Raw genomic sequence first — 20053 nt, 5'->3', positions numbered from 1 at the left:
TGGGGATTGTGAGTTTGAGCCCCACATTGGGTGTAGAGATAACTTAAATATAAAATCTTAAAAAAAAAAGATTTGGGGCACCTGGGTGGCTTAGTTGGTTAAGCTTCTGACTCTTGATTTTGGCTCAGGTCATGATCTCATGGTTCTTGAGTTCGAGCCACTCTGTGCTGACAGTGCAGAGCCTGCTTGGGATTCTCTCTCCCTCTCTCTCTGCCCCTCCCCTAGTGCTCTCTTTCTCTCTCTCTCTCTCTCTCTCAAAATAAATAAATAAACTTTAAGAAAAAGGTGTAAGAGGGATAGTTTATAAACATGGTAGTCTGGAGTTTTGAGGGAGTCACAGTGGAGACCCTTTGTGGACCATCTGTGAGCTACTCACTTCTCAAGGCTAGAGAGGACGCGGCCCTAGCTGGGCTGGTGCCTGAGTGGCCCTCACCCATGAGGAAATGAGGAAACCAGAATCAACTGGTAGGGATTCTCACCTCATTCCTTAAATCTAAATGCATTCCCCATGGATCAGATATTTAAAGTTTGACAAAACACATCACAGAGTTACGATAACTTCTTTCTGTAGTTATGTGACAACTGGAGAGCAGAACTGAAACAATTCTCCATAAAAAGATCTGAGTCGGGCCCCTCTTTTAAATATATCGTTTTGGCAGCTTTTCATTTTCTTCTAGGGTCATCAGCCTGCTCAAGTTTTCTGTTTCTGCTCAAGATAATTTTAATTTCTAGAGAACCATTCATTCGGGGCTTCACATTTTAAAAATGTACGGCTGTCACGTCTGTGTCTGTGGTTCCATCCCTTTAGGGATTGTTGATGTGTTTGTTTACATTATTATTTTTCTCGATTATACTTTCTAGCCATTTTAATATTTCGCTGCTGTTTTTTTCCACAAAGAAATCACATTTATAGGGGCGCCTGGGTGGCTCAGTCGGTTAAGCGTCCGACTTCAGCTCAGGTCATGATCTCGCAGTCCACGAGTTCGAGCCCCGCGTCAGGCTCTGGGCTGATGGCTCAGAGCCTGGAGCTTGCTTCCAATTCTGTGTCTTCCTCTCTCTCTGCCCCTCCCCCGTTCATGCTGTGTCTCTCTCTGTCTCAAAAATAAATAAATGTTAAAAAAAAATTTTTTAAAAAGAAATCACATTTATCAGTATTCTTTTGTAATTGATTACATTCTATTTTTATATTTATTTCTACCTCTTTTTAATATTTTCATTGTTACATTCTCTCTGGTTCCTTCAGTGCTCTATTGTTTATTTTTATTGTTTTTTAATACTAAAAACGTTAAAGGAATGAATCTGTGGGCGAAGTTTTGATTGCATCCCAAATATAGTGTATTCAGTGTTCTTATTTTTTCTTGTTCACAGTGTCCTATATATATATATATATATATATATTTTTTTTTTTTTTTTTTTAACGTCAGTGGTATATAGGAAGAGGCAACTATTCTTGGTCCACTCCTACACAACCCAGTCTGAGATCCTCAAAGGTGAAAACTTTTGCCTCTAGCTTGGCTTCTGAGGTGTCTTTCTAGTATTGCCCTCATTTATTCCTTTTTTTTTTTTTTGAGAGAGAGAGAGAGAGAGAGGGAGTATGTGTGAGTGGGGGAGGGGGCAGAAGGAGAGAGAGAGAACCTTAGCAGGCTCCATGCTGAATGTGGAGCCCAACATGGGGCTCAATCCCATGACCCCGGGCAGGGTGGGGGTGGTGGATCATGACTTGAGCAGAAATCAAGAGTCTGACACTCAACTGACTGAGCCACCCAGGTGCCCGATTTATTCTTTTAATAACTACGGCACAGGCAGAATCAGGACACGAGTTAAAAGGCTCTCTATCTAGAGGCGCCTGGGTGCCTCCTATGTGCCAAGCACCTGTTCTAAGCACCAATATATACAGAGAGGAATACAAATGGGTAAGCATTGGGGCGCCTGGGTGACTCAGTCGGTTGAGCATCTGGCTCTTTTTTTTTTTTTAATGTTTGTTTATTTTTGAGAGAGAGACAGAGCACAAGTGGGGGAGGGGCAGAGAGAGAGGGAGGCACAGGATCTGAGCAGGCTTCAGGCTCTGAGCTGTCAGTACAGAGCCCCATGCAGAGCTCAATACTCGCGAACTATTGAGATCATGACTTGAGCTGAAGTGGGACACTTAGCCAACTGAGCCACCCAGGTGCCCTCCTCTTAATTTCTTAATACACGTATTACTGTTTTTATTTCTAAAGTTGGTTATTGTTGTATCTTTAAGCAATATCCTTACGCTTTCTATTTCTCATTCTATCAAGGACAGATGGTGTCTCTTCACTCTCAGATTGAAAAGATAAAGATATTAGCATCTCTACCCTACGGTAAGCTCATATCTTTTTTTGTACATTCTCGGCTTCTATTATCTGTGCGTATATTTCTATATCTTACTGATATTCTGATTGCAAATATTCATTTGCAATGATAATAAAGTCTTTTTGCTTTGTATGTAGGTTGATTCTAAAAGTTAAAAATAAATAGCTTTTCCAGTTCTTTTGCTCTTTTATAATCGCGGTAAAAGATACATAGCATAAAAGTTACCATTTTAACCATTTGTAAGTGTATAATTCAGTGGCATTAAGTACACTCAGACTGTTGTGCAGTCTTCACCACTGTTAACCTTAACAATAAACGGGGGTTAGTTATTTTACCAGCAAAAGTGGGTTTATTCAGGACTGACAGAATCTCAATTCGAGACCAATAAGCTATGGCAAAACCATAGACAAGTCCAGGAAACAAAGGAGAGGAATCTTATTTGATAGAGAAGAAGGATAAAGTGTAGAAGTGTTGTTTTGAACAAAAGATCATGAGTCCAGGGTGATGATGGTTTCTCTTTGGCTGAATTATAGGGGGTTGATTTCTAACAGGAGACGCAATATACATCTTTTCGAGTCGATGCCTGCAATTAATGATTCTTTTCTGTTGAGGGTTCTGCTGGGTTCCTTAACTGACAGTTCTTCCTATAATTGATGTTTAGTGGTAAGACTTCCCATTGTACCACCCCCCAACCCCCACCCCCGCCATCTAGCCTCCCTGCTGCATTTTAGTGAGGTTTCCCTTTCTTAATTTTTGCACCACCATCCATCTTCAGAACGTTTTCATCTTTCTTGACTGAAACCCGACACTCACTAAACACTAACTCTCCATTCCCTCCTTCCCCCAGCCCCTGGCAACTACCATTCTGCTTTCTGTCTCTATGAATTTGACTACTCCAGATACCTCCTATAGGTGGAATCATACATTTGTGACTGGCTTATTTCACTTAGCATGATGCCATGTTGTAGCATATGTCAGAATTCCCTTCGTTTTTAAGGCCAAATAAAATTCCATTTGAGTTATCCATTCATCTGTCAGTGGACACTTGTATTGGTTATTATCCATCTTTTGGTTATTGTGATTAATGCTGCTGATACGGCATACAAATATCTGTTAAGAGTCCCTGCTTTCACTTCTTTGGGTATACATCCAGAAAAGGAATTGCTGAATCATATGGTAATTTTATATTTAGTTTTTTTCTGAGAAATCACTGTACAATTTCCCACAGTGGCTGTGCTATTTTCCATTTCCACCAGCAATTCACAAGCATTCCAATTTCTCCACATTCTTGCCAACACTTGTTATTTTTTGTTTTTGGATAAGAGCTATCTAACTGAAGTTGTATCTCATTGTGGTTTTGATAGGCATTTAAATTAGTGATGCTGAACATCTTTTCATGTGCTTTTGGCCATTTGTATATCTTCAGAAATGTTTATTCAAGTCTTTTGCCCATTTTATATACTGGGTTGTTTCTTTTTTTGTTGTCGAGTTGTAGGGGTTCTTTATATATTTATATGTAAACATATGATTTGGAAATATTTTCTCCCAATATATGAGTTGCCTTTTCCCTCTTGTTGATAGTGTTGTTTGATGCACACAAGTTTTTAATTTTGATGAAATCCCACTTACCTACTTTGTGTTGCCTGTGCCTTTGATGTCATACCAAAGAAATCATTGCTAATCCAAAGTCATAAAGCTTTCCTGCTTTGTTTTCTTCTGGAAGTTCTATAATTTTAGTTTTTATGTTTAGGTCTTTGACCTGTTTTGATTTATTTTTTGTGTCTGGTGTAAGGTAAGCCTCCAACTTCTCCTCCTCCTCTTCTTCCTCCTCCTCCTCCTCCTTCCTGCATGTGGATATCCAGTTTTCCCAACCCCATGTGTTGAAAAGACTGTCCTTTCCCCATTGAATGGTGTTGGCACCCGTGTATAAAGTTATTTATACATTTATATAATATATACATTTATATATATACTTGTATATGCATTTATATATATACTTGTATATGTATAAATATATACATTTATATGTATACTTGTATAAAGTTATTTGTACATTTAAGCTCTCATGTATGTGAGAGTTTATTTCAGTGCTCTGTTTTAGTCCACTGCTCTATTTGTCTGTGTTTGTGCCAGTACTACGCCGTTTTGAATACTGTAGCTTTGTAGTGAATTTTGTAATCAGCAAGTGTGAGACCTTCAACTTTGTTCTTTTTCATGATTGTTTTGGCTACTCAAGGTCCCCTTAGATTCTATATGACTTTTAGAATAAATTTTTCTGTTTTTGAAAAAACACGTCATTGGGATTTTGAGCGATACTACATTGAATCTGTAGGTCACTTTGGGGAGTATTGATATCTTGACTATATTAAGTCTTCCAATCCATGAACATGGGATGTCTTTCCATTTATTTGTGTTTCCTTTCATTTATTTTGGCAACATTTTAAAGTTTCAGTGTGCAAGTCTTTTGCCTCCTTGGTTTAATTAATATCTAAGTATTTTATTCTTTTTTAATGCTAACATAAATGGAATTATTTTTCTTAATTTACTTTTCTGGTGGTTCACTGTTAATGAATAGAAATGCAACTAATTTTTGTGTTGATTTTGCATCCTGCAACTTTGCTGACTTTGTCCATTAGTTCTACCAGTTTTTTAACAAAATGGATTCTTTAGGCTTTTCTACAGACAAGATTATATTGTTTGTGGACAGATATCATTTTACTTCTTTTCAAATTTGGATGTCTTTTATTTCTTTTTCTTGCACAATGGCTCTGGCTAGGACTTCCAATACTAAGTTAAATAGATATAGTAAAAGCAAACATTCTTGTCTTATTCCTGATCTTAGAGGAAAAGCTTTCAGTCTTTTCACAATTGAGTGTGTTAGCTGTGGGTTTTTCATATATGTCCTTCATTATGTGAAGGTAGTTTCCTGCTGTTCCTAATTTGTTGAGTATTTTTATCATGAAAGGGTGTTGAATTTTGTCAAACGCTTTTTATGCATCAATTAGGATAATGATGTGAGTTTTTCCCCTTCATTCTTTTGCTGTGGTATATGGTACTTTGATTTTCATATGCTGAAACATCCTTGTATTCTAGGAATAAAACCCTCTTGGTTATAGTGTATAATCCTTTTAATATGCTTTTGAGTTCTGTTTGCTAGTATTTTGTTGGTGATTTTTGCATCAGTGTTCATAAGGGATGTTTGTAGTTTTCTGTTTGTTTTTCTTTTGGTGTGGCAAAGTCAGACAAATGACTTTGGTTTCAGGATAATGTTGGCCTCATAGAATGAGTTAGGAAGTGTTCTCTCCAAAAGTGTTTTTGGAAGAGTTTGGGAAGGATTTGTTACATTTCTTCTTTAAGTATCTGTCAGAATTCACCATGTGATCCTGGACTTTTCTTTGTTGGGAGCTTTTTGATTACTGATTCAATCTCCCACTGGTTATTGTTCTGTTCAGATTTTATCTTTCTTCATGATTCAGTATTTGGTAGGTTGTGTGTTTCTAGGAATTTAAACATTTCCTCTAAGTTATCCATTTTGTTCGTGTACAGTTGTTCATAGTACTCTCTTATAATCCTTTTTATTTCTGTAAAATCACTAGATATGTCCCCTCTTCCATTTCTGACTTTAGTTATTTGAATCTTTAAGTTAGTTAATCTAGCTAATGGTTTTTAAATTTTGATCTTTTCAAAGACCAAGCTGTTGGTTTTGTTGATCTTCTCAACTGTTTTTCTGTTCTCTATTTTGTTTACGTTTGCTGTAATCTTTATTATCTCCTAACTGTTGCTAGCTTTGGGGTTAGTTTGTTCTTTTTCTACTTCATTGAGGTGTTGATTTGAGACGTTTCTTATTTTTAAATGTGTTTATGGCTGTAAATTTCCATCTTAGCACTGCTTTTCTTTTTCTTATTTATTTATTTATTAAATATAATTAAAACATTTTTTAACATTTATTTATTTTTGAGAGACAGAGTGCCAGTGGGGGAGGGGCAGGGAGAGGGGGAGACACAGAATCTGAAGAAGGCTCCAGGTTCTGAGCTGTCAGCACAGAGCCCGATGCGGGGCTTGAACCCACAAATGGTGAGATCATGACCCAAGCCAGTCGAATGCTCAACAGACTGAACCAGCCAGGTGCCCCTGTTAAATATAATTTTTTGTCAAGTTAGCTAACATACAGGGTGCTCTTGGCTTCGGGAGTAGATTCCTGTGATTCATCGCTTACATACAACACCCAGTGCTCATCCCAACAAGTGCCCTCCTCAATGCCCATCACCCATTTCCCCCTCTTCCCCGCCCTCCCCAACAACCCTCAGTTTGTTCTTTGTATTTAAGAGTCTCTTATGGTTTGACTCCCTCTCTGAGACTATTTTTTCCCCTGTCCTTCCCCCATGGTCCTCTGTTAAGTTTCTCAAATTCCACATATGACTGAAAACATATAATATCTGTCTTTCTCTGACTGACTTATTTCACTTAGCATAATACCCTCCAGTTCCATCCATATTGTTGCAAATGGCAAGATTTCATTCCTTCTCAGCACTGCTTTTCTTGCATCCTGCAAGTTTTGGTTTTCATTTTGATTTTTCTGAAGATATTTTCTACTTTCCTTTGCGATTTCTTCTTTGCCCTATTGGTTGCTTAACAATGCATTGTTTGAGGGGCGCCTGGGTGGCTCAGTCGGTTAAGTGTCTGACTTCGGCTTGGGTCATGATCTCACAGTTTGTGAGTTCGAGCCCCACGTTGGGCTCTGTACTGACAGCAAAGAGCCTGGAGCCTGCTTTGGATTCTGTGTCTCCCTCTCTCTCTGCCCCTCCCGCCCCCCACTCGTGCTCTGTCTCTCTCAATAAATAAAAACATTTTCTCTTTTTTCTCTTTTTCTTTTTCTCTCTCAATAAATAAAAACATTAAAAAACAAAAGGGAGAATGCATTGTTTGGAGTGCCTGGGTGGCTCAGTCAGTTGAGCATCCAACTCTTGATTTTGGCTCAGTTCATGATCCCAGGGTCCTGGGATCGAGTGCTGTGTTGGGCTCCAAACTGAGTGTGGAGCCTGCTTAAGATTCTCTTTCTCTGCCCCTCTTCCCTGCTCACGCACACGCTCCCTCTCTAAAAAAATGTGTTGTTTAATTTCCACATATTTGTGGACTTTCCAGTTTTCCTTCTGCTGTTGATTTCTAGTTTCATTCTATTGTGATCAGAAAAGATATTTTGTATTATGTCAGTCTTTTGAATGTATTAAGACTTGTTTTGTGGCCTAACATATGGTCTATCCCGAGAATGTCCTGGGTGCACTTGAGAAGAATATGTTCTCTGCTCTTACTGGCTAGAGTATTCTGTATCTCTCTGTTAGGTGCAGCTGGTCTGTAGTGTTGTTCAGGTACTCTATTTTCTTATTGATCTTCTGTCTGACTGTTACTTCCATTATGCAGAATGGGATATTGAAGTGTACCATTCTTGTAGAGCTATCTCCCTTCAATTCTGTCAATGTGTGCTTCAAATATTCAGGAGCTCTCGGGTTTGACACATGTATTTTTATAATTGTTATTTCTTCTTGGTGAATTGACCCTTTTATCATCGTATTATGCCCTTCTCTGTCTCTCAAAACAGTTTTTGACTTCAAGTCTATTTTGTCTGATAGCCACTCCTGTTCCTTTTTGGTTCCTATTTATATGGGATGTATTTTTTCATCATTTCATTTTCAACCTGTTTATGTCCTCAGCTCTAAAGTGACTCTCTTACAGGTAGCATAGAGTTGAGTCCTGCTTTTTATTTAGCACTTACTTTTACATTTTATTTGTTTCATGTATGTTTTACAACATTTTTGTTTCTTATTTTCTCCATGACTGCTTTCCTTTGTGCTTAGTTGATTTTTTTTGTAGTGACACATTTTGTTTCCCTCAGTTATGATTTTAAATATTGTTCAACACAGAGCCAAGTAGTGTACTATTTTTCTTGTTCAAATTTTTGCATTTGCTAGAGTTTCTAATTGTGTCTATTTTCCTTTTCTTTTTTTAAGCTTTGCCTATTATCTTTTTTTTTTAAGTTTATTTATTTTGAGAGAGACAGAGCAAGTGGGGGGGCAGGGAGAGAGGGGAATTAATTAATAATTAAAAATGAGTTATTTGATATTTTCCTTTCCATATTTGTTATGTATTGGTAGTATTTTTTAAATTCCTTACTTTTCTGGGTAATGAAAAAGTGCCTGGATGGCTCAGTTGATTAAGTGTCTGACTTTGGCTTGGATCATGATCTCATGGTTTGTGCATTCAAGCCTTGCATCAGGCTCTCTACTGCTCTCTCTGTCTGTCTGTCTCTCTCTCTCTCTCTCTCTCTCTCTGTCTTTCTCTGACAGCCCGGAGCCCTCTTTGGATCCTCTGTCTCCCTCTCTCTCTGCCCCTTCCTTGCTCACTTTTCCTGTCTCTCTCTTCCTCAAAAATAAACACTTAAATAAAATAAAAGTCCTTACTTTTTTGTTTGAAAAATATCAAATCTGTAAAAAATGGAAGGAGTGATACAAAGAACACATGTATCTGTCACATAGATTCACTAATCTGTAAGATTAAGGTTTTACCAAATTTCTTTATCTTTTTCTGTCTACACACACATGAGTGCATTTGTGTGCACGTGTACACACACACACACACACACACACACACACACACACACACAGTTTTTCTGCACCATTTAAATGTATCTAGCAGGGGGTGCCTGGGTGGCTCAGTTGGTTAAGCATCTGACTCTTGATTTTAGCTCAGATCATGATCTCACAGTTTGTGAGTTCAAGTCCCATGTTGGGCTCTGCACTGGCAGTGTGGGGCCTGCTTGAAATTCTTTCTTTCTCTTTCTGCTCTCTCCCCCCACCCCACCCCCGCCTTCTTTCTCTCTCCAAAATAAATAAAAAAAAAAAAAAAGGAACTGGAGCACCTGAGTGGCTCAGTCGGTTGAGCATCTGACTTTGGCTCAGATCATGATATCATTGGTTCATGGGTTTCAGCCCCATGTCAGCTGTGCTGACAGCTCGGAGCCTGGAGCCTGCTTCAGATTCTGTGACTCCCTTTCTCCCTGCCCCTCCCCTGTTCACGCTCTGTCTCTGTCTCTCTCAAAAATAAATAAACATAAAAAAAAAACCACTACCTTGCAGATATCATGTCACGTCACTCCTGTGTATGCATATCCCCAAAACAAAGACATCTCATACATAACTAAAGTACAATTATTGTACCCAGTAAATCAATATAGATAAAACAATATCTTCTACTTGGTGTACAACCCACCTTCATATCTCTCCGGTTGTTCAAGTGGCCTTCACGAGAGGTGTTTCTTTTCTTGTCAATCCATGACTCAGTGGTGTGCGGCAGTCAGTTCCCCTGAAGAATGAAAGTATGGCTCCTCTGTTTTCTAACAGTTGGTGTTGGTGATAAAAGACAACCTGATGTATGTTCCTTCAGAAGTGGTGTTTTTTTCTTGAATTGTTAGGATCCTTTCCTTTTTTCCCAATGTTCTAAAATTTTACAAAGATACGGGTCTACTACAAGTACTTAGACTGTTTGCTTGGTGGGTCTTTTAAACCTGGACCTTTGCAAGGGCGCCTGGGTGGCTTGGTCGGTTAAGCGTCCGACTTCGGCTCCGGTCATGATCTCACGGTCCGTGAGTTTGAGCCCCGCGTTGGGCTCTGTGCTAACAGCTCAGAGCCTGGAGCCTGTTTTAGATTCTGTGTCTCCCTCTCTCTCTGCTCCTCCCCTGTTCATGCTCTGTCTCTCTCTGTCTCAAAAATAAATAAATGTTAAAAAAAAAAAACAAAAACAAAACCTGGACCTTTGCAGAATTTTGTCATATTGTTCATCTGATGATTTTCTTTTCTTTCTTTCTTTCTTTCTTTCTTTCTTTCTTTCTTTCTTTCTTTCTTTCTTTCTTTCTTTTTTTTGTTTATTTATTTTTGAGAGAGACAGAGCGTGAGTGGGGGAAGAACAGAGAGAGAGGGAGACACAGAATCGGAAGCAGGCTCCAGGCTCTGGGCTGTCAGCACAGAGCCTGATGCAGGGCTCGAACTCAAACCACGAGATCATGACCTGAACCAAACAAAGTCAGACGCTTAACTGACTGAGCCACTCAGGCGCCCCTTCTTCTTTCTGATTTCCGCTTTTCTGGAGCGCTTGTCAAACCGGACCTCCGGGATAGATCTTCTGTGTCTCTTTTCTTTCATGTCTTCCGTCTCTTGGTCTCTACATTCTGGCAGATTTCTGCTGCTTTATCTTCTGAACCTTCTGGTCAATTTATTTCAGCATATTTTTATTTTATAAGAGCCTTTCTTGTTCTCTGCACCATTTCCAGAGTGTTTTATTCTTGATTTTGAATGCAATAACATTGAATATAGTTACGATAATAATTGGAAAATATGTTTATTTTATTTATTATTTTATGTATTATTATGCCATTTCTTGAATAAGTTCTCTTTCCTTAGTTGAATTTGTTTTTGCTTTTAGTGGAACTGTTTTTTATGGCACCCCTTATTAAACTAATACACATTTGTCTCTTTCTCTTTTTCCTTCTCCCTTCTTCCCCCTCCTCCTCCTTTTTTCCTTTTCTTCTCCTTTTTTCTTGAGTTATTACATTTCCTCATGGAGGGACTCTCTGATGTTTCGTGGCCCTGCATTCTGAACAAGGGGAGGAGGGGACGGGACTGGACTGTTGAAGGCAGTCTTTCAAGTAACCCCCATATTTCTGACCCAGTGTCTTGTACCCCATGTCTTGTGCTTCTCCAGAATTCCATAGGGAAGATCAGCAACCCCCTCAGCGGTGTTTCATCTGTTGTCCCTTCTGTATCAGCCTGACGTGGTCTCAGAAACTTCTTTTAAGCTCCTTCCACAGATTGACAACTTTCTGTTATTCTTTGTCATTACGGATGTTATTTCCGTTTTAGTTCTTTACCACCATCTGTGTAGGGTCTGAGGAGGGAGAAGGGAAGAATCGAGTGGTCAGTCCATCGTTTTGAAAATAGCACCAATTTTCTAGTCTCTTGCTCACAGTTTTGATGTTCTTGGCTGAGGGCTCACTTAGGAGGCCTGTTATCAGTTGGGACGGGCTGGCTATGCTGTAGTGACAAAACTCTCAAAATCCGAATGGCTTAAAACAGTAGAAGTTTCTTTCTTGCTCATTCTGTCTGTGCACCGACATTGGCTGGGGGCTCTGCTCCACGTCCCCCCACTCTGAGACCCTGGCCAACCGAGCGGCTGTATCGTGGTGATACCGGTTGCTGTGGTGGAGACAGCCTGGGGAACGAACGGCTCACTGTCCCCTTCAGGCTCCGCCCCAAATGATGTCCATGATTTTTTTCGCTCCACGTTTCATTGACCAAATCATTAGACGGTGCCCATGAAAGGGGGGTAACATGCAGTCCTACTCTGTGCCTGGAAAATGGAAAGCTGGGAACGTTTGTTGAAAAATACTATGGCCCACCAGAAGATTTCAAGGGACTGAATTCTTTCAACTCTTGGGTTGTTTTTTTTTAAATGGCATTGGAGTCAGAGAATGTAAGCTTGTATAAAAGCCTGAGGGTGTTTTTTCCCCACTGTCTTATTTATCATTAATTTTGATGAATGTTTTATGGGATTGAATGTTTTATGGGATTGGAAAACAAGAAGGATTCTTTTATTGGTTGTGGACAGGTTTGATACAAAATAAGAAGCTATTTATATCTTCTATATATCTATTAATTTTTAATTACTAGATCTATCAAAGACTAAAGAAGTAGGAAGTACTGAAAATTCTTACGATAGAGTTGTGTTTCTATAGATTTCTCCTTGTTTTTTTTATTAATTTTTTTAATGTTTATTTTATTTATTTTTTTTTTATTTTTGTTTTAAAAAAAATTTTTTTTTTCAACGTTTATTTATTTTTGGGACAGAGAGAGACAGAGCATGAACGGGGGAGGGGCAGAGAGAGAGGGAGACACAGAATCAGAAACAGGCTCCAGGCTCCGAGCCGTCAGCCCAGAGCCTGACGCGGGGCTCGAACCCACGGACCACGAGATCGTGACCTGGCTGAAGTCGGACGCTTAACCGACTGCGCCACCCAGGCGCCCCTTTAATGTTTATTTTTAAGAGAGAGAGACAATGTGAGCAGGGGGAGGGGCAGAGAGAGGGAGACACAGAATCTGAAGCAGGCTCCAGGCTCTGTGCTGTCAGCACAGAGCGCAATGCCGGGCTTGAACTCACGGACGGTGAGATCATGACCTGAGCGGAAGTCAGACAGACACTTAAGCGACTGAGCCACTCAGGCACCCCTCTCCTTGTTTTTATAGTTTTACACCTTTTTTACTTTGTAACAGTTCATAGTAGGTGTGCATTTTCTATTTTGTTTAAATAACCTTCTTTGTCCCAATTAATAGGACTTAAAAAATTTTTGTTCCATTGACTACGTGCCTTCCGTACTCTATTAGCATCTCCAACTGCTTCTTAATTATTTTTCTGGATTCTGCAGCAGCTAATTTTCAGAGCAATGGATGAACTAACTGTTGCTACTCCTACTTAGACCAACTCCTCCCCCTGACTTGAATGTGTTAAAGAAAAAATAATTCTGATACTTGTTAAAATGGTAAGGACTTTATTATTGCAAATTCGAGCTCAACCCTGAATACAACAAAGACCAGTGGGGATTTATAGCCAAGGAGCTGTGTGAGGGGGTCAATGGATGGGAATTCTTAAGAGGAAACAATGAGGGTGGGGGGTTTTTACTAAACTGGCCTGACAGGATTCTGGCTAAGTGCAGGTCAAGGGCTTCGACAGCAAGGATGGGAGATGAGGAATTTGATAAGATAGGTAAGTGACGACTTAGCAGGGTTCTTTGCTAAGACTGGGCTGGGCAGGTCAAAGACAGGAAGGGGGCCAAGCTCAAGACCTAGTCAGAAAGAGGGCTCAGAGGAGCCTGACTAACACGTGCTCAGGGAGAGAGTCTTTTTTTTTTTTTTTTTTTTTGAGAGAGTCTTTGTTAAACGCTGCATTGCATCCTCTCTCACCCACTCCAGAACTTTTCTTCTACAAACACTCCCCTTTCTCCTGCATATAGTTTTTCTCTCTACTCGGTCACTTCCGTCAGCATAGAGACATTCTATAATCCGTTCCTTCTTTAAAAAAACAAAAACAGGGGCGCCTGGGTGGCCCAGTTGGTTAAGTGTCCAACTTCGGCTCAGGTCATGATCTCACAGTTCGTGAGTTTGAGCCCTCCATCGGGCTCTGTGCTGACAGCTTGGAACCTGGAGCCTGCTTTGGATTCTGTGTCTCCCCCTCTCTCTCTCTGCCCCTCCACCCCTCCGCCCCTCCCCGCCCCTTTCAAAAATAAACATTAAAAAAGTTAAAAAAAAAAAAAAAGCAAAAGGGTGCGTGGGTGGCTCAGTCAGTTAAGCGTCTGACGGTTCATGAGTTTGAGACCCGCATTGGGCTCTTGGCTGTCAGTGTAGAGCCCAGTTCATATCCTCTGTCTCCCTCTCTCTCTGCCCCTCCCCCCTTCTCTCTCTCTCCCCTCCCCCAAATGAAAACCTATCTTTACCTTACTCCAGATAACAAAAACTAACTCAAAATTCATCCAAGAACCGAACATAAGAATTAAAACTATAGAACTTTTAGAAGAAAACTTAGGGGGAAAGCTGCAGGATATTGGATTTGATAATGACTTCTTAGATCTGACACCAAAAGCATAGCCAACAAAAGTAAAAATAGATACACTGGACTTCATCAAAATTAAAATCTGTGCATCAAGGGGCGCCTGGGTGGCTCAGTCGGTTGGGCGTCCGGCTTCGGCTCGGGTCATGATCTCATGGTTTGTGGGTTCAAGCCCTGCGTTGGGCTCTGTGCTGACAGCTCAGAGCCTGGAGCCTGTTTCAGATTCTGTGTCTCCCTCTCTGTCTGCTCCTCCCCTGCTCGTGCTCTGTCTGTCTCTCTCTCAAAAATAAATAAACATTAAAAAAAATTTTTTTTTAAATCTGTGCATCAAAGGACACTATCAACAGAATGAAAAGACAGCCTGCAGAATGAGAGAAAATGTTTGCAAATCATATGTCAGATGAGAGGTTGATATCTAGACTTCAGAAAGAACTGTAACTCAACAGCAAAAAAAAACCCAAACAACCCAGTTCCAAAATGGGCAAAGTACTTGAATAGGCATTTCTACAAAGATATGCAAATAGCCAACAAACACATGGGAAGATGCTCAGTATCACTAATCATTAGGGAAATGCAAATCAAAACTGTAATAAGATACCATCTCACACCCATGGGATGGCTGCTATGAAAACAAACAAATAACAAAACCCAGAAGATAACAAGTGTCGGTGAGAATGTGGAAAAATTGGAACCCTTGTGTACTGTTGGTGGGAACGTAAAATGCTGCTGCTGCTATGGAAAGCAGCTATGGACAAAACTAAACACAGGATTACCATATGATCCAGCAACTCACTTTTGCGTATATACCCAAAAGAATTGAAAGCAGGGTCTCAAAAAGATATCTGTACGCCCATGTTAATAGGAACATTATTCATAATAGCCAAAAATGGAAGCAATGCAAGTGTCCATTGATGAACGAATGGGTAAACAAAATGTGCTATGTACATGCGATGGAGTATATTTAGTTGTAAAAAGGAAAGGAATTCTGACACATGCTACAATATGGATGAACCTTGAGGACATTATGCGGAGTGAAATAAATTAGTCACAAAAAGACAAATACAGGATGATACTGCTTATAAAAGATACTTAGATGTTATGGACTGAATTGTGTCCCCCTTGAATTAATATGTGGAAGTGCAATCCTCAATATGACCGTATGTGGAGATAGGTTCTTTAAAGAGGTAATTAAGATTAACCGAGGTCTTATTGGTGGGGACCTAATCCAATATGATGAACGTCCTTCTAATAAGAAGAGACACTGAAGAGGCATACACACAGAGGGAAGACCGTGTGAGGCCACAGCGAGAAGGCAGCCAAGGGAGAGACCTCAGGAGAACCCAACACTGCAAACACCTTGTGGACTTGTTGCCTTCAGAACTATTAGATAATGAATTTCTATTGTTTAAGCAACCCTCCCCCCCCCCCAGCCTGTGGTAATTTGTTATGGCAGCGTGAGCAGACTCATACACTAGAGTAGTCGAACTTCTAGAGACAGAAAGTAGAATGCTGGTTTTCAGGGGCTGAGGGGAGAAAGGAATGGGAGCTGTTTAGGGGGTATTTAAGTTTTGCAAGACAAAAAGAGTTCTGGACATTGATTGCCCAACCATGCAAATGTACTTAACACTATAGAACTGTACGTTTAAAAATGGTTAAGATTGTACATTTTATGTATGTTTTACCACAGTTAAAACAGAACACCGCCCTTGATGCGGCACACCCCTCCTACTGTGGCACTATTCTTCCGCCCTGCTTGAGAGCAAAACTCCTGGAAAGAGTAGTTTGTTGGCTGTCTCTACTTCCTCACTTCTCATTTTTTCCTTGAATCCATTCCAGTCAGGATTTTCTGAAACTGCTGTGTTGTGAGTCATTGCCGAAACTCCAACCCATCAGCATTTTTTTGGATCCCTCGTTTCTCGAAATACTTGCCCCTTGGCTTCTTGATTTTCCTCTTGCTTCTGCCTTGTTGGTTGTGGTTGGCTCTTCCTCCTGATTCTGTCTGTGAGATACCCCAGGGCTCTGCCTCGGACTTTGCACACTCACTCTGTGGCAGCCTCACCCAGCGCTGGCTGTACCCTGGTGAGTTTCAAGTCCCATCTCCAGCCCCACCCACCTTTGGAACTTAATGCTGGGACGGCCACCTGCCCATTCAACATTGTCATGAGGATGTCTAACCGGCATCCAAAAGTTAGCATGCCCAAAGTAAACCCTTGACTTCTTTAGAATCTGCCACGTCCATTGTTCGCTCTCTCAGTAAATGGCACCACCTTGCAGCCGGGTCAAAAAGTAGGCACCCCCATCATTGCACACATGACTCCTCTCTTCCCATCTCACCCCACATCCAACTCACTTGAATATCCTGTGTTCTCTGTCTTTAAAAATCTCTCCAGAATCCTACCCCTCCTCACCTCCTCCTGCATTACCTGCCTTGGCCAAGCGACCTTCTTCTCTCTTCTGGATGATTGTGGTGGCTTCCTTGCTAAATAAACAAATGAATAAATGCTATAGGTGTTGGAATTAATGATACAAGATATAAATGTACATTCCTGAGGACACCATCAGCAATGTAATTGAACATTTTTCTATGCAGGTGAGAACAGGTGTCATATGTGTCAGCATATATATGTGTATACACACACACACACAAATATGTATGTGTATATATATATATATACACACACATGCAAATATGTATGTGTATATATACATATATTTATGTATATGTGTCTGTGTATATATATGTATATATATATAAATGCACAGGTTATATATGTCAGCATATATATCCCAGAGAACTAGCCAGTATCTCTGCTCCCCTGTCACCCAGCATCTAATTATGCCCAGTAAAATAGTGCTGGTATCACCAGGAAGTCTGCAAACACACATGGCATCTCTACTGACTAACTGAAAGGAAATTAGCATGGCCATTATAAGAGGGAAATCAGAGAATTCCAGATACCGACCATGCAAATAACCAACTATCAGAGAAGTAGCCGTTTTGCTTAGGATGGTTGACAGTTCTCGGAGGAGTGAGCGTGGTCCTGTTTCAAAGGGTATGTCTGCCCCCACCCCTGAGCGCATCCACTTACCCCACGCCAGTCCATCTCCTGGGGTCAGGGTTTATGATCTGTTACTTACCTCGTGCTGATAGGAACAGCTGGAGTTTAAGCGTTTATTTTTGGTTTGGCCAAAACGGACACATCAAAGGTGTGGCATTAAAATGTTTCTGACCCACAGGGGCGCCTGGCTGGCTTAGTCGGTGGAGCATGCAACTCTTAATCCCCAGGTCGTGAGTTGGAGCTCCATGTTGGGTGGATGGATTACTTGAAATTAATTAATTAATTAAAAAAAATAACACGTTTCTGCTCTCCTGGGGTTACTGATGCATCAAAGTGTCCTGTTGCTAAGGGGCGCCTGGCTGGCTCCGTCGGAGGAACACATGACTCTTAATCTCGGGGTCATCAGTTCGAGCCCCACATTGGGGCTTTAGTGTTTAAATAAGACATTAAAACAAATAAAAGTCGTGTTGCTGAGAAGCGACCACTGAGAAGTGGAACCATGGTGGGGGCTGGGAGGGAGCGGGCCAGGCTCTCTGGGACACATGCCCTGCTGCTGCGTGGAAGGCGATAAACCTGGGTGGTGCAGTCTCCTTGGTGCAGTGAGGCAGTCCTCCTCGGACAAAGCAGAATGCAGGGAACTAGCAAAGGTATCGGCGGCAGTCTGAAACAGAACCGGAGGGGCTCCTGGTAAGGCCGTGTGGAGAGACAAGAAGAGAGAGAGAGAACGGGATAGAGGGGCCACCCTGGGTGGGTACCATGTCATCACTTCTGTGCCACATTTCACTAGGGTCACAGGTGATGTGGTCAGTACAGCTGATGGCTCCTTTGTGTTTTTCTGTTGTGCCCGCTTCTTGCTCCTCCTTGCGGGAGCTGCACCGATAGTCCTGATCTCCCATTGAATGGAGTCTGTCCCTCTGCAACGTTCAGCCCCCTCCTTTCTCCTGCCAGGACAGGCCACCTGCTCTGCTGCAGTCCCCAAGGATTCCCCGTGTGCCTGGAGTCCTGGTGTCTCCTGTCAGCAGCAGAGGGAGCCCACACTCTACGGAAAGGGATTGAGTTCCTCATCATAATACAAAGCAGAAAATACAATAATTGTTGTTTTTTTGCCACGCAGTATGTCCTTACAGATGATGCTTTAATCTCCCTCGTACATCTCTGTTGCTGTAAATTCATGCTCCATTATGGCACCATATGCCCGGATTCGCTTGGAGAAAGCCACAGCGAGCTTGACGGCAAGCTTGGGCTCCAGAGCTGTTTATGCCTCATGTTGGATTGCACATTGTTACTCACACATTTAAGGGTTATGTCTTAATAAGTTCTTTTATACCAGTGTATTAGCTACGATCCTACAGTTGATTAGTTATATCATGGGACGGTACCACCAGACTCACTGACAATTACAAGATGCCAGAGGCAGAAGGAAAGTGGGGCCCATTAAAAAAAAATCTAAAGGCACGAAACACAACAGAGTGGGGTTTCGTCTCATTGCCTAGCAGCTGCCGATTTGCCTTCTCATCTGTTTCTAAGTAATAGATATTGATGCTTCTTTGCTCAGCGCAGGCCTATTTTACATACAATTGCATGTGGTACATGGAATGGCATTTTTTCAGACCCCTTTCCGGGGAACTGTTAAAGCTAGGCTTGATGTCAGAAATCAGGATTCGGGGTTATTGCTGTAACCAAGCCGCACCGCGGGTGTTCCTCACACTGCGCTCTTCCTGGGCAAAGGAAAACGTTCGCTTTTTTAATGAAACACTCCTGCCACTTCATCTCCTTCCCAGAATGACGGGCCAAGTTCTGAAAGCACTCTTAGGAGGGGGAAAAAACAAACAAACCCTCAGCTCCTGTATCCTGAGCCACAGAGCAGCTGTGGCCATACCTGGTGGGGACGGGGGGCAGGGGTGGGCAACAGGAAATGTTTAGAAAAGCATTTCTCATCTAAAGCCTATTGTAGAGCCCTTTCCTGCAGGAGTGGGTCTCCCTCAGGCTTTTGTGACCACTTGCTGAATGGCAGCTTCCTTCTTAGCAGGAAACCTCTGTGCTGGAGGCCTCGGCTGTGTCACCCTATCTAGGACGCTCTTCATAGCTGGAAAGCTAAAAGGCACAGGACCAATCTAAGAGCCTCCTGGGCCCCAGGGGCTTTTACTTTGGGACATAAAATGTCAAAAATGTAGAAATGCACTGCCATCCCACAGCAAGATGGTGATATATGAGTGAATAATAGGTGACAATACATGGGTGTGGAAACTAGTTGACATATTATGTGTCATCAAGTGCCTTCATCTTGACGTTGAATTCTTTCCTCTGTGGTTCTGCCCCAGTACATTATTCCTCCCAGGCTGTGTATACCCCCTTGGGTCTTTGGAGAGCTCTGGGTTCTGGGTCCTACTTCTTGGGGATTTGATGCAGATGGTGGGGCCTGAATGGTCGGAGGCCCTAGTCCTCACCTCTCAGATCCAGAATGAACCAACCTTAGAGGAAATGAAGAAAACCCTTACTTGCCCTTCAGTAAACCGGAAGGACTCTCACCTGAGTGCAAAAACGTACTGAGAAGGAGATTCCTTTTCTTTCTCTGTCAGCAAGCTCACTCACTCATTGACTCACTCATTCAAGAAACATTTCATTGAAAAACTGCCAAGTGCTAGTTATAGTGCTGGGCATTCAAGAAACAAAGGCAGATAGGACATAGTGCCTCCCCTGAGGAGCCCAGAGTCCCTCAGTCCCTCTCTCCCAGAGCTGGCTGCTCTCAGTCAGCCCTCAGGATCCCACCTATGCCTCCAGAGCCTTCTCGGACACCCTTAGCTATTGGCTGATTTGTATCCTCCAGAAATTCATATGTTTGAGTCCTAACTCCCAGTACCTCAGAATGTGACTGTATTTGGAAATAGGGCCTTTAAAGAGATAATTATGGTGGGGCGCCTGGGTGGCTCAGTCGGTTAAGCTCCCGACTTCGGCTCAGGTCATGATCTTGTGCTCCAAGAGTTCTAGCCCCGCGTCGGGCTCTGTGCTGACAG

The 20053-nt window shown here is 41.6% G+C and overlaps 1 long non-coding RNA gene across 1 annotated transcript in view; it reads left to right on the top strand.

Annotated features, from left to right (window-relative positions):
* LOC147573509 (uncharacterized) overlaps positions 1 to 20053 on the top strand; it is an 83890-nt gene that overhangs the window by 1472 nt on the left and 62365 nt on the right. Inside the window, exon 2 of the long non-coding RNA XR_015244832.1 lies at positions 2280 to 2342. This is a non-coding gene — a long non-coding RNA (uncharacterized LOC147573509). The remainder of the gene's footprint in view (positions 1 to 2279; positions 2343 to 20053) is intronic.

The sequence above is a fragment of the Puma concolor genome, chromosome E2 (assembly GCF_028749965.1).
Source record: "Puma concolor isolate L17-30 chromosome E2, mPumCon1.1.hap2, whole genome shotgun sequence".
NCBI lineage: Eukaryota > Metazoa > Chordata > Mammalia > Carnivora > Felidae > Puma > Puma concolor.
This window is presented reverse-complemented; position numbering and strand designations above follow the sequence as displayed.